Source organism: Leptodactylus fuscus, chromosome 7 (genome assembly GCF_031893055.1).
Source record: "Leptodactylus fuscus isolate aLepFus1 chromosome 7, aLepFus1.hap2, whole genome shotgun sequence".
Classification (NCBI taxonomy): domain Eukaryota; kingdom Metazoa; phylum Chordata; class Amphibia; order Anura; family Leptodactylidae; genus Leptodactylus; species Leptodactylus fuscus.
In genome coordinates this window covers 47,879,658-47,894,155 of record NC_134271.1, presented here as the reverse complement: position 1 = coordinate 47,894,155, position 14,498 = coordinate 47,879,658, and positions in this window count along the sequence as shown.

Here is a 14,498-nt window from a genome sequence, read left to right as displayed (position 1 = left end):
GAAATGGTTGTTGCAAACACCAAAATATTTAGAACTAAAAATGATTAAGATTAATAGGGGTGCCCAAACTTTTTCATAGGACTGTATATATATATATATATATATATATATATATATAAAAAAAATGCAGTGTTGCTCTGAATACATATTCGAATATAAAGAATCCTTTTGTATTGCCTGTCATAGGATACATTCTCTCTTCAATCTACAGTTACTGTATCTGAAAAGCAGCCCTTATAGTCCGACTTACAAGGGAGGAGGGAAATGAATAACTCTTCAATTATTTTGCAAATTGCTACTCAGTGCAGTTGATATAAAATAGTTAAGAAGAGTATTTTACTACCAAGCCGAGCAATTGAGGGGTTAACAATCAATTACAGCAGGCAGGAATGCTAAGCACATAATGTCTCCCCCATGGCCTTTTCAACCGAACCCATAAACATTCCAATTAGGCAGCCAATTAAAATGAGAAAGAGTCCTCCTGAATTATATAGCAGTTGGAGGCTGCCGTGGCCCTTTTCGGAGTTGACAGCTAGTGAAAGCTTTTCACTGAATTTCAACGAGAGAGAGCAAAAGAATGAAGTGAATCAGTGACGTTTGAAAAGCCTGTGTGAAGGGGCAGTACTGTGATAATGGGTCTTCAGTAGAAGTGACACTGAGCCATTAGCCAACTATGGAAAGCTTTGTTATGCTAAGAGGAGGACATTATTGAACGCTGAGGAGCCCATTGACTAGCTGTGACAAAAAAAACTTTAATTTTATCATTTTATAGCTGTTTTGGCTAGAAGGGGAGGGAAGGGGTGGATGTTGTTAAACTGTGTGAATTGCCACTTTTTTTGTTCGTGCCGCAGGAATAGGATATTTAATGAGCTTGTTTTAAAACAAGGAAAAGCACTCCCATTTCTCACACATTTACTGTACATCTTGGCGAGAGGGCAACGCGGTGTTAAAAGTCATCGATAATCCCTGTCAAAGATACGTAATATCCTTTCTTCACACGATACACTACATAGAGGATTTTTATATAAAACAAATATCATAAGATAAAACTGAGGGTTTTTTTTAAAGGCAAATCTTCTGCAAATAAAACCAGAGAAAAGCAACATTAAAACAACAAGAGGAAGAAAAAAAAAATCTATGTAGAACAGATAAAAAGCAAACGGCGCAAAACCACGAGACACTAATAATAGCCTTACCAAGACAAAAATATTGAAGAGTAAATATACAAATGAAAGAAAACAGTGTAAGTAAAATCCTCGGTTAACCAGACATTCTAAAAATGGAGCATACCGTTTTAGATTACATTTATACATAGAGATACAGTAAGTGCAGACATAGACTGGGACAAGGAACATTTAACAAGTTGTACATTGACATCGGTTTACAACGTTGAGGAAAAAAAATGAAAAGAAGGAAAAAGCAAAGCCGTTTGGTAACCATTTCCTGAAACTCTGAGTTTGTGCTCTTTTACTTAGCACTGAGGGAAAAGCCAGAAAACCACCGATAGAATGTTACAGTGTAACAACTATTAGATAAATAGAAGATTTCATACATTTGGAGCCTTAGCCAATGCTACTTTGGGAGAAGACTTCTGTAATATACCAACACGCCACATGGTATAAACATGGACTGCGGTCATCTGGGCCCTTATAATGTCAAAGCTGTTATTGATGACATGAAGTAGGAGGCATGCAGAGGCACAGTAGGGCCCCCTAAACTTCTGTGGGTGCTGTGAGATTCAATGGATACATAGTATGGCCAGGGGTAGGAAGTTAAATGCAGGAGGACAAAAATACTATCCCAGTAGTCTAACTATGGCTGCAGATCAGTGTTCATCCCCATTACTAAATGCTCATCGGCTATGTCCTATAGTAATATACGATCAACTTAGGAAGCTTTAAGGAGTTATCTTATGAAGACAATTCCTCTCTATATTTCCACTTAAGGCAGATGGACATCATAGAGAAGGGTCCCCCTCTTAAGGTTCTTTCCTACTTTTAGGTGGGGAAATCTTGATGTTGTAATTATTGTTGTACTTAGCTGGTGCAACCTATTTACTGAGATTTGTACATGTTGCTGGACTATGTTGTATTCTTAGTGCAAACACAGATTAAAGTATATACCCCCATAAGTATATTCCAAACGGTTATCTGTACTTGCCAGGGCTGGGGAGTTGGTAGATCAAACCATTAACTCCAACTTCTCTATTGTTCCAATGCTTTCATGAATGGCTGACAGCCACGCTTAGTCACAAACAGTAAGGATCCTCTAATTCTTTACAAGTCCGAGTCAGTAACTCTTTTCTATAACTTTTGTCCCAATTCTGACTCCAACTCCACAGCCATGACAGGCGCAATGTGTTGCCAAAGAGGAGACTGATGGACATGTATTTTCAAATGCCCCTCCATCTTTTGGATACTGGTTAGGATAGAAGGCATGGCCAACAAAACAGTATAACAGTATAACTTTATAAATAAAGAACACAAAAGATACAATTTCTAAAAAGCATACTCAAAAGCATGGTGATGAGGACACAGGTGCAACTTGTTATAGTCCCAGCACAATAATCAGACATCTGCCTGGTAATCAGCTGTGCACCTGTGTCCTCATCACATGACCATGGACCATAAATCACATGACCATGGACCGTAAATCAAATGACCATGGACCGTAAATCACATGACCATGGTCAGAGTTTTATCCTCTAGAAGTAACAGAATGAATGACAGCAAGCAGAGATCTAGAAAACTGTGAGGAATTGATACAGAAAGTATATTGGAAAATTGTATATCTTTTTTATTGTACATTTGTTTGTCAATATTGGTCTGAAAGTGGCCAACCCCTTTAAATAGGGTGATCAGAAATGGTTGTGAAATCTAAGGGATAGTTAGGCCCAAATGAATGGGTCTAGTCGGGAGGGAGGTGTCTCAAGGCAGACACCGTGGCTGAATCAGCTGCAGAATCCACCTGAAGAAAGGGCAGCTCGCTTCTTTTATGTTACTGCTATCATGAGGATGCAAGTAAGATGTAATGGGAGGTTGTTCATTAAAACTGTGAGTTTACAGCAATCACAGGCACGGTGTGAGGAACAAGTTCAGCAACAGGACAGTTTGACAGCTGCCGAAATGCCGGAGCAGGCAAACCATCAACGGCAGCAATTTGCTGAATATAGGTGGATCATCAACACCAAACCCTGCATACGAAGTCGCGGGCAGAGGCTAATATATTTATACATATTAGCCTATATTTATACATATATTAGCCTCTGCCCGCGACTTCGTATGCGGGGTTTGGTGTTGATGATCCACCTATATTCAGCAAATTGCTGCCATTGATGGTTTGCCTGCTCCGGCATTTCGGCAGCTGTCAAATTGTCCTGTTGCTGAACTTGTTCCTCACACCGTGCCTGTGATTGTTCCGGCATCTCAGCAGCTTGCTGGGACGTCAAATAATGACCGTGTTGTTGGTGTTGATGATCCGTCTACTCTGGCATTTCAGCAGCTGTAAAGCTGACCTGCCGCTGAACTCGTACCTCGTGTTGTGCCCGTGATTGTTCCAGCATGTCAGCAGCTCGCTGGGACGCTATATAATGAGTGTGTTGTTGGTGTCGATGATCCCTGCGCTTGAGGAGAACTGTGTGACTTCTGGCTACCTCCATAGCTGTCGTTGTTTGCCACAAATTAGTTTTTCTTTTTCCAGGCATGTTTAAATTTGGCAAACTGCCAATTTGGATTAAAGGTGTTTGCCCATGTCCTTTTGTCATCAGTGCCTGGAGCAGATCAGATAATATGCAAATGTGTATACACACTGTGGGTTAGTGTATGTTTACACATAGCGATAACAGCCCTGGCTGAGATAAGGCTGCTGCTAAGAGCTGCTGTTTAATATAGTATGTGAACTTAAATTCATAATAGTAATGAAGCCATGTCATTTATCAGGATAAAAAGTAGTATGTGTTAATCGAGGTTACAAACTATCTATGTGCCAAATTTCATTTAAATTTGTTCATTCATTTTTGTGTGATTGAGGAACAAACATACAAACTTTCACATTTATAATATTGGTAGGAGTAGGATATATATATTTTATTTTTTTTCTCCACATGAGTCAAATACTGTGTTTTAGAAGAAGGAGTGATTTAGAAAACAGAGAACAGTTTGGGGAAAAGCAAATTGGAGAAGCTGTAGCCTTCTTCTCTTTCCATTGACAAAGCAACTGCATGGAATTTGATTCCCCTTGCTCGCTTTGTGTAGACAATTTGTGGTCTATTAGGTAAAGCTGCCAACATTCACTCTCAATAGGAGCAGATGCCAACGTTTGTTACTGAATTCTCAACTTATCAGTACTTTACATTTAATGAAATTGAAACCAATTTCTAGACCGTTCTTTAGTGTCTCAGGTTTATAATATATTCCATATACATTACTCATGGTAATGGTTCTAGAAAGGAGAATGTGTGTGTTCTACACCTTCGAAAACTGTGTTTCTGAAATACCTTTTTTGAGTTTACAGATTTCATTAGAAGGTTTATTGGATGCATCTATTAATTGTTGCTCAAGACTAATTTTTGGTTGGTATAATTAAAAGGTGGTATAAAATATAGCTTACATCAGAATGATTTCATGAATATTTTAACCTGCAGAACATGTAATAGTTTATGCCCAATAAATTTTGAAAATACAGTAAGTATGTTAATGCACCCATTTTCACACTGGTATGTTTTACTTGTAGGGGTTGTCCAGGAAAATATGGAGATCCATTTTAAAATTTAAATCAGCTGAAGGCAGTGAAAAAAAAAAATCATACTCATCTGCCCCCCTTGCTTTGGTGTCCTCCCACGCATCCCGGTTCTTCTGCTCTGTTGGCATCTTCAGTGGTACTCCGGAATACTCCTGTAAACACCCATGAAAATACATTAGAGTTGATTCGAATACTAGATTCGAATACCTCGCTCCATAGGAATGCATGTTAGCGGCCGGCGCTTAACCCCTTAGTGTACGGCCGCTTCCATTCATTCCTATGGGAGCGAGGTGTTTGAAACTATAGTTTCGAATAGTATTTGCTCATTTCTAAAATACATAAAATTTCTGAAGCACTCTGGATCAACTAACTTCTGGCACAAAGAATATCTACTATATATAGTTATAAAAAATTGGTTCTTGGCACACACTTTGATAAAATTGTAAGAGCCCATCTACCAGCAACAAGGTGACCTAACTTTGTATAGTTAGTTGCAGCAGAGTGCTTCTGAAATTTTATGTGTTTACAAAGGTATTGTAGCCATATGCAGGGTACACTTACAGACAAATTGACAAATTGGCTAAGATCAAAATCACTAATTTGTGTGGTGATTTTGTAATTTAGTCAAATGAGCATGGATAGGGAAGAAACTGTTTTATAAGTCAGATTAATGAAACTTGACATTTTTTAAAAAAGTTGTAGAGAAAATTGCCTTTAGCAGGCTGATATAATGTTAGCCGAAAAAAACAAACCAAAAAGCACCATACCTTTCCCAACATAAGATTAGAAAAATCTTAGTTGAATTATTACTAAATAAATGTATATTAGATTAACTTTTCAATAATCTTTTCATAAACCAATAGTACAATAAACATAGGAAATTTTGTGATATATCAGAGAAAAATACCTTTATCCTCCTATTTTTCTTCTCTTCTGCCGCTTTTCCCGCTAAACTGAATTTCACATTGAAATATCTGCTAAATTTCAACTTGCTATTGAATAATCACATCAATACAGGTCTGGGTACTTCTCTATAATACTTCAGAGTATGAGAAGGCATATTCTCTTCTAATTTATGTATATTGCTTAGAGCAGACATCATAGCAGCTAGTCTCACCAGCTAAGGAAGAACTGAAAATTAGAGTCTGGAGAGGAAAACTGCTAAAATGCAGAATGCAAGACATAATGGCTAGAAATAGTGTTACAGTCCATGTATGTATAAAGATAAATGTTATTTTGGGGGATCCAGGCAGAATTATGTCTGGGGGCCCCTCCTAATCAAAATCTTTAGATCATGCTTCCTTTTTACTGGAGTTGCCCGCCGATTTGCAGTTCAAAAAATGCCCCATTATTGGCCCGCACATAGTATAATGCCCCCTTTACTGGTTCTCACAGCATGTTACCTCCTATACTTGCCCCATATAGTTTACTGCCCCCTTTATTGGCCTTCACCGTATATATAAATTTTTACGGTTCCCCACACAATATCTATTCCCTTAATGGGCTCCAATACAGTATCATGTCCCTTTTTATAGACCAAGCATGCTACATCGCTTCCTTTTATGATCCCCCAATTGGACATTACCCGCTTTTATGGCCCCCATACAGTACATTGCTCGTTTGCTGGCCCTCACATGGCACATTGCCCTCTTTTATGGTACCTTACATTAGGTTGTTGGATGATTCCATCTGGTACTGCCAATATTAACTCACTTATCCAAACTATTGTTCAAGGTCACCTCTGCCATGACCTCTAGAATGTAGTATGCCACACCCCCTGGTGGCAGAAGTGAAGTAGGCCATGACACGAGTTGGTACAGGTGATTAATCCAATCCAATAGGTTGCAGCTGATTTAAAGCAAAACGGGCTGCAGGGCCCCCCTAATCTCTGGGGCCCACTAAGTTGTATGAGTTGTGTTATAGCCAAACCCTCTCTTGTGTATGCACACTGTACTGTACTGTTCATTTATGCAATCTTTGCTAAAAGGTTAGGCACATGTTAAAAAAAGTAAAATAAGATCGACAATACTGACATCTGTGGGCCATTTTTTCCATCATGGTAATAATATATGTAATTTAGGATATACTTTTTTAAGAGTTTCAATAAATTTTTAATACATTTTTTAAAATTATATATTGTATTAAGATTGTGATTCACCACTGGATAGGGAGTTTTTAATTTTGTTCTATTAATTAGATGGATCTAATATTAAGCAGATAGATAGACATGGGATAAATAAATACTCCCCACTAAATGTCACTTATCCCTATACACAGAGACTAGTGATTGTTGGGTGGCCCAGTGGTTAAAGCCCTTCTATCAGACACATATCCCCTATTCTATGGACAGGGCATGTATTAATGGTAAAAACCCTTCAAGTACATGATTTAAAATGGAGTGGTTGAGCTAAACCATCTGCAAAACTGATCTGCAACCCCTTACAAAGATTGTGTCTGAATGTATTGTATTGCTGTGTATTGTGTACGTAGAGTGTCAGATATAGCAGTCACACTTTGGACAAGACTGGTGGAAAGCTGCAGCAATAAACTGGCCAGGGTCTATGATGTTTGCTCCAGCCAATGAGTCCTACTACAGATTCTGTTGGGCAGTAACCCGCCACTCTGTTATCCTTGACCCGTACTGGGCTGTGGCTTTGGTCGGGACTGCTGTGTCTGAGGGGGCCTCTAAACCAGGTATGTGGATGAATTATCGTAATAGTTTTGCTTCTTGAACAGTCCTTGAATTGTGAGCTGAGAGAAACTCCTGATAACACTGCGCTTTGTGACCTGATACCAATGGTGGTGACAACCCACAGTGCTCTGCCACGTTCCATTAATAAGCGTTGCTTTCACAGATTGCTATCAACACACTATATGCCCTTTATGAGATACTTTGACTATTACTGTATGTCCTATAGTAACTATGCTGCGTGCTCACCTTAAGATAGGAACTGCTAAAATCTGTGCCTTTAAAAGACTGTAACCGCGAAGCTCTGTACCCAATAGTGACTGTAACCACCAAGCATTGCACTATATATTGAATATTTGCACTAAGTTACATACCTTGTACTGTAGCTGTCAAGAATGATGTCCCTCTATGGAGAAGAGTGTGTTATAAGTTCATGTCTAGGTGTTTGCCTCTTCAGTGCACCAGTCTCAAGTGACGTCCCCAGTCATGGTCAAGGGCCATAAGCTGAACAGATTCTAGGCTTTACTGCGACATATTATAAAAGCTACCTGATCCTCCTTATATTATCATTATAACAAGAAATAGAATTAATTTTTATGCTAATTTCTTCATTATATTTTTATCACGAGTACTTGGCCTATCCAGAATTATGTTACCGACATTATGACATGTTCAGTCTATTTGTTAGCGCTATGACAGCTACTCTATCTACTTCTTAGAGCACAAGGATACATTTCTATATAGATACAGATAGATATCATGTGGAATGCATTAAGTGTTTATTTTTCTTCTGAACATGTTCTTTATTTAAGAGAACAAACATCAGAAAGGCTGAAATATCAGATAATTTGTTCTTCCTCTCTGTAGCCAGCCGCACAGCAGGCTCCTGAAACTTAACTCCATACTTGCTCCTATTCTCACCTCGAACTTCCAACTTTACCTTCCTCTGCTGAGGTTTTCAAAGAAAGTGCCGGGAGAGGAGGAAGAGGGTTGGGTGAAGAATTAGCAAGTAGGACATATAACAAAAGTGTATTTCTCTTTAAATACACAGCAAAAAGTGCCCTTCCGGCTCCAGCAAACAGATTCGGAAGTGTATACCGCTCACAGGGGAAAAACAGCCGAAAAGGTCACTTCAGAAAGTCAGATTGATTCTTCTCTTTTTCATTTTTTTGCTGCTCCCCTGCCGAAACCTGAGAATGGTCCCAGGCCTTTATGCCGCAGGCTGTTTCCTCATTTTTAGGTGACAGTGGCCTGTACTTTAGAAATGAGTTTATCTTTCCAGGCAAAGTCCTTTATCTTAACTACAGGGGAGAGTGGAAATGAAAGTTTTTTGGCAGTAGCAATATAAATCTTTGTGTATTTGAGCATCTGACCTCAGGCCCTTGTGTCATGCTTTTTCCTACTCGTGGTGCTATTTCCTGCTTCACATTTCAGGAGCTGTCTGTGGCAGATGCAAAAAAAAAAATAAAAAATACCGCAATTACATGAAAGGAAATTCAGACGCTCTCCTGAAATTTGGCATTGAAAATGGTTATTGTTGAATAAAGCTAAAGTTAAAAAAAAAAATCAAATGAACTCTCTCCTACTATTTTAGCTCTTTTTTTTCCTGGATTATAAAAAGCTAGCTCTGCTATTTATGTTGAGGTCAGGGGGGTGTCTGGAGCCATGAAAACAGAAACAAACATTTGACTAGGCCCTAGTGTATTTTAACAACTCTGATATGCTTTCCTCCCTTGAAAAGATCAAGGTTTGCCTTTCCTGGAGCTGTCTGAGGTGTTATAATTGGATTCTTTTACACGTTTTTTGACATAGTTGCCATCTCTGGATTTTAGGTAGACTTGTGAAAATACAGACAGTCTCTAAGTTTCACACCACTTTACCCTACTTGTGAATGTAATTGAATGAGAGACAGCTCAGCGATAAAAAGACATTTTATTCTTTAGGTTCTTTGGAACAATTAAAATGCCAAAGCGTAAAAAAAATATAAAAAATCTTTAAAGTGAATGCATACACTGAACATCAAAGGAATAAATACTGCTGCAACACCATACGCAAGCGCTCATGATAATAGCCCTGTTATCCGGCTAATCTTAGATTCATTGGCACACTTGAAGTTATACTTAATACAGTAAAAATGTGAAATATGTATATGGTAATTTTTACCCTCCATGATCTTTAGTATTTAGAAGAAGTAGAAACTGGCTCGAGCAAATTTGAGGTTAGCTCTGTGGTTTTACGGACGTGAAATGAAGCTAAAAAAAGGAGCAAGCATCCAGCCCCAAGCCTATTCCGACTTCCTTAACTGTTCACGTAGAACGAAAATGAGCCTGATATTACCATCAGAATGTGCTGACAATTATAAGAATATGCATGACTCATGGAATTGTATTATTCCTCAAAAATATAAGTCCAATGTCTTTTATACATGGTACATACAAGACATATAAGGTACAACAATAGACATAGACCATATAGTTGAGGAACTAATAGTAATTGGCTATACTGTATTTTGCTGCAAATTGTTGCTGCCATTATTTAGGGGATGCTGTCAGAGTGTTTGCTATTTGGTGGTCTAGCAGCCCTGTAGCTGACCCGTCATAGACATCCTTATGGCAGCCACTGTATGAATGGTTAAAGTGGCAGGCACTATTTAGTGGGAGTCAATGTGATAGGACACCTTCACTGACATTTTTATTGCATTGTGCATCGGGGAAGCAAGTGACTGGTGCTGTTTCAATAGGGTCACAGTAGCATAACAATGTAATATTATGCAGCACCTAAAACACAGTACCAAATATTGTAAACCGCAGCTGTTGCAGAATATCTCAAGCCCCAAGCACATGAATGTGAAAAGCTGAAGTGTCCTTAAAGTCTGTTTTAAGAATAAGGGAAGTTAATGGGAACATACTCACTTTTCTTTGCAAGAGAATAACGGTCCCATAGCGTGCACAGTGATTTCCCAGTTATTATAGGTGTCGTTCACAGTAACCAGTCATCAGGCTCACAACTGATTCGGCATGCTAACCTTTGGACCAGTTTTCTATGGTTTTCCATGGATAAGACTTTTTCTTGCACAAAACATGTTCTTCAGTCCTCTTCTGCTCCTCACTCACCATATTGTGTGAATGTGGGCAGAGTGGGTTGGGGATGTTTAGGCCGAACATATTTACTATAACCCTCCCCCCCACCAGCTTTGTAAATTACTTAATTTAGCAAAAATGTCTGTTTACACATACTCCTGGGGCGGTCATGTGACAGTCACATTTTCTGATTATCTGGTGATGTTCCGGGTTTCCAGAAATGAAACATCACCAATACTCCCTCCACTACTCCAACCCATCATACGAGTACTTACTGGTCTTCCTTCCAGACTTCCTTCTGTGGGACGGCTCCTCCTCTTCTGTGACGACTTCCTGTGAAATTTTGTGAACAATAAGTGGAAGTGGAAGTGGAGCCACATCATGGTGATAGTGAAAGAAAGGATGGTAATAAATCATCCCTGCCTTCTTTACAAAAAGTCTGCTCCTGCATGACTTTGTGCAACTGCTTAAAGGGATTTTCCGGGCAGAATTTTTTTTTATAAAAGTCGTGTTAGTGCTACTGATGGGTTAATCCTAGATCCTCTTACCCTGCACTGTCTCTCTTTAGCCTAGTGATCTCACCCATTACTAGCCCTTGCCACTCTCCCAGTCTCCAAGCTAAACCATTCCGCCCACTATCAGAAGATAGGAAGATGGGGAAGACTCGTTCCCCAAACACATGAATCTCAAAAACAAAAGATTATTATTATTTTTTGGCCACGAATTTAGTGCCACTGTATTTAATTAGGTGTTTGGTAATGCCATTTTTTGTGCTGGACTGTCTAAATAGAATTTCGGTTTTTCTTTGTTTCCATTATTGTTTTAGAATTTTTTGCACCTGAGGAAGGGTGAAGTGTACACCCAAAATGCGTTGTTCTTATGTTGTTCAATAAAATCATTTGATTCCATACTTCTGGTGAGCGCAGTTCCTTCTCAGCTGGATGTTCATCTGGTTGGTCCTATATTGCCAGACACATGAAAGACTGGTAAATATTGCAATGGATAGGGGAGGGGGAAGAGTGATGGTGATGTTCCTCTTTGGAAGCGGTGAGATGGAACACCACCAAATTATTAGAAAGTGTCCCTGGAGAGGTCATGTGATGGGCATATGGGTAATTATTAGAGATGAGTGAGTAGTGTTCGATCGAGTAGGTGTTCAATCGAATACTACGGTATTCGAAATACTCGTACTCGATCGAACACTACTAACTGTTCAAAGTTTAAGGTTCAATGCAGAACCAGCGTTGATTGGCAGATGTCGCGTTCGTGTCAGAGTCCAGACACAGATTCCAGGCTGCAGATGGCACCGCTAAGGAAACAGGGGAAGGAGACTATCCCTGGCACTACGGTGGCTAGCTAGGCCCTGCCTACGGGTGGTGGTCAGCTGTCCCCAAGCTAGCCTTGGCCCCGACAACTCCTGGCTCTCTAGCACGAAGACCTAACAGACAGGACAAGAGCTGCAAGAGAGCTAGGGACTGGGGATTCTAAGGTGGTGACCCCTGCAGAAATAAAGGTGCAGCTGCGGACAAACAAACAGGACGGGAGGTGCTGGACAACGGACACGCAGCACAACACAATACACAACCAGAGAAATGAGGAGAGGGACAGTGGAGAGGTGAGGAAAGGGTAAACACGAGACTGGGGCAAAATAAACTGGAACCCACCTCAAACAACCAGACAGTGCCAAACAAACAGACGTGAAGGGCAGGGCAGAGTAGAAGTGTGGAGGGAAAAACCAACTCAAACACAAACAACACTCAAACTCCTTTCTGGTCAGTAAGCACAAGCAAACCACTCCTCCTCCTCCTAAGGCCAAGAATTCTAGGTTGGGACCACAAAAACCGGCAACTGGTGGAGACAGCCCTCTTCCTAATAAAGGCCCCAGACTCCTTCCATAGGATAATGGCAATACATAACACCTGAGGTTTACTCTTATAACCTCAAGTGTGTTCAGAAGACCAGAACACTATGTGCACACTGATGGCTCAATGGTAGGGAACCCACCAGCAGATCACAGAAGCCCGGATCAAATCCCCGACAGAAACATACACCAACACACACACCCAATCAGGTCATGACAGCAGAATGCTATACATTCTGCCAATCAACGCTGGTTTTTCTCTTACCTTTAGAAGTCTTCTCCGTGCAGTGTCCCCGCGGCGTCTTCCGGCTGGAATTCACTCTGCCTAGGCATCCGGCCTAGGCAGAGCCGACTGCGCATGCGCGGGCATGCCCTCGCATGCGCAGTCGGCTCTGCCTAGGCCCCGATGCCTAGGCAGAGTGAATTCCAGCCCGAAGATGCCGCGGGGGCGCTGCGCCGGTAGAAGACTTCAAGGAGAATCCAGCCCGACCGTCACTCGTGGACTTGGTAAGTATAATTTTATCGAATTTTGCGTACCCCTGAAATGAGCATTTCCCCCCATAGACTATAATGGGATTCAAAATCCATTCGAACAGTCAATCAGTGTGCGGCTGTTCGAATCGGATTTCGAACCTCGGACATTTTAGTGTTCGCTGATCTCTAGTAATTATACTTTTTAAAAAAAATTGAAGTAAATTAGAAGTTAAGTGGGGGGAGGAAATTTAGTTTAGGGAATAATTATTAGTTTATCCTAGCAACCGCTTTAACTTTGTGGGGACATATATCTCCCTATATTATAAAAATGAATTTCTGTCTGTCTGTCTGTCTGTCTGTCTGTGCTCTAATGCGAACCAAACGACTGGACCGATCTTCACCAAATTTGGTACAGAGATACTTCAGGTATCCGGGAAGGTTTAAGATGAGACTCCAACTCGCTCAGACGTACCGTTGCTGAGATACAGCATTCCAAACACAGTGCCCCCCCCTTAGCCAATACAAACCTGCAAGTCTTTCACTCATATTCCAACTGCAATACACATGGTCACTCCACATACACAACCCAACACTGATATCCAAACTGAGATACATGCATCAGAGGATTAGATACACAGATCAGCACACAGTATCACACGCCAGAGGATTAGATACACACGTCTGCACACAGTCCCACAAACCAGAGGATTAAATACGCGCTTCTGCACACAGTTCCACATGCCGAAGGATTAGATACACGCGTCTGCACAAAGTACCACACGCCGGGGGATTGGATACATGCGTCTGCACACAGTACCACATGTCAAAGGATTGGATACACGCATCTGCACACAGTTCCACACACCAGAGCATAAGATATGCACATCTGCACACAGTTCCACATGCCGTAGGATTAGATACACACGTCTGCACACAGTTCCACACTCCAGAGGATTAGATACACGCATCTGCACACAGTTGTACACACCATAGGATTAGATACACGCGTCTACACACAGTACCACATGCCATAGGATTAGATACGCGCATCTGCACACAGTACCACATGCCGGGGGATTGGATACATGCATCTACACACAGTTCCACACGCCGTAGGATTAGATACGCGCCTCTTCACACAATACCACAAAGGGGAGGATTAGATACACGTGTCTTCACACAGTTGTACACGCCAGAGGATTAGATACACGCATCTGCACATAGTACCACATGCCGTAGGATTAGATACGCGCGTCTACACACAGTACCACATGCCGTAGGATTAGATACACGTGTCTGCACACAGTACCACATGCCGTAGAATTAGATACGCGCGTCTACACACAGTTCCACACTCCAGAGGATTAGATACGCGCGTCTGCACACATTTGTACACGCCATAGGATTAGATACACACGTCTGCACACAGTACCACATGCCGTAGGATTAAATACGCGCGTCTACACACAGTACCACATGCTGTAGGATTAGATACGCGTGACTTCACACAGTACCACATGCCGTAGGATTAGATACACGCGTCTACACACAGTTCCACACTCCAGAGGATTAGATACGCGCGTCTGCATACAGTTGTACACGCCATAGGACTAGATACACGCATCTGCACACAGTACCACATGCAGTAGGATTA